We start from the raw sequence: 1,654 nt of genomic DNA, 5'->3' as shown, positions 1-1,654 counted from the left end.
AAAATTAGAAAAACACTAGAGGTTGGACTCCTATTGTCTAATTGTATTAATTAGTTCTTATTAAATTTAGCTAATTTGATTGTGTTTTCTACCTATGTAGTTATAAATTCTGCATTATTATTATGAGTGCTGTACAATTATTATTATAAATACTGTTAATATTACTATTATTACTATTATTATTATTATTATCATTACTTTTACTATCACTGATTCTATTATCATTATTATTATTGTTACTGATTTTATTATTATAATAATTATTATTGTTATTTTCCTTCTTTGTTAAGCTTATTCATATGTGCACAGTGTTCTTCCTATAGGTAAATTAACTAATGAAATGAAGTCATGATTCTATTCTTATAATAGATTTATGCATACTTTTCAGTTGTTTTTGTATGATAGTTCGTTCTTTACTAAGAGATTTTTACTCCTTAAAGTTATTCTCCCCTATGACAGTTCCTTCACCACTTTGGTCACAACATGTATAATATTTGAGCGTTAGGATGAAGCCCCTTCTGTTCTTTCAGGACTTTTTTGCTCTGTTGCTATTACTTATGATTTAGTTTTGTTCTCTCTCTGTTTCCTGTAAAACCTTTTATAAGATGAGTTCAAATCTTCTATTCTTGTACAAAATCAACAATGGCCTCACTCACATACTCAACTCTTCCCCTTACTCTACACCCTCATCACTATTGCCCCTATAATTGGCCCATTCTGTCACATGTATACCTCCTCCTATCACCTCTCCTTCCTTCCATCTACCATTATAGACTTTGGAATTTTCTTCCAAGTAAAATCAAACAATCAATTTCTTATCTTTAGACTGTAAATTTTGATTTATTTATGTGACATCACTACATCATGTATTTATTATTTTTTTCAATTAGCCAAATAAATTTACACCGTGCAGTAATAATAATGTAAATTGGTAAAGTGTACATAAATACATAATACAAGAAAGTGAAAGTAATTGATGGCTTGGGACATTTTATGACTTAAAAGCTGGTTTAAAACCGAAATGAGACTGATGGAGGAGTGGATCCGACCATCTGAGATTATAACTCGGACTAAGACATTATCGAGATGGAATAAGTCTGGCTGGTCAGGCACCGTCTAGCCAGACTGAGGAGGATCTCAGGAGATGATAAATTTTGACTATACTAACATTGATACTGATAAAGCAATAGATTTGATGAAATCACAATACATTGCTCAATTTTTTAGGAGAAAAAGTATGAACCTGAGAGTAATTTAATAGTTTTATGTATATTGAGGTATAGTATATTATTATTATTATTATTATTATTATTATACTTTACAGCACAAAACAGAAATTAGTGACAAATAAAATTAAAGATGAATAATTGTTTTCTGAGCTGAAGGAAAACAGTGAATGACACTGTAGACCATAAGAATAAAAAGAAAACTAAAATTACAAATACATTAAATTATAGGGAGATTAGACAGGGAGAAGAGGAGAAAGAGAGAGAGGGAAAGAGAATAAATAACTAAGAAACAATAAAAATAAATAAATAACTAAATGATGGATAGCTCATACTATAAAGATCAGAATTATCTCCGCATTACAGACTGACATGAGTTGATGGAAAAACTACATGGGCAGTGGAAATGATATGTGCAGACATAGATC

The sequence above is a fragment of the Amphimedon queenslandica genome, unplaced genomic scaffold (assembly GCF_000090795.2).
Source record: "Amphimedon queenslandica unplaced genomic scaffold, v1.1 AMPQUscaffold_13118, whole genome shotgun sequence".
Lineage (NCBI taxonomy): Eukaryota > Metazoa > Porifera > Demospongiae > Haplosclerida > Niphatidae > Amphimedon > Amphimedon queenslandica.
The sequence above is the reverse complement of the archived record's forward strand: the minus strand, read 5'-3'. Positions refer to the sequence as shown.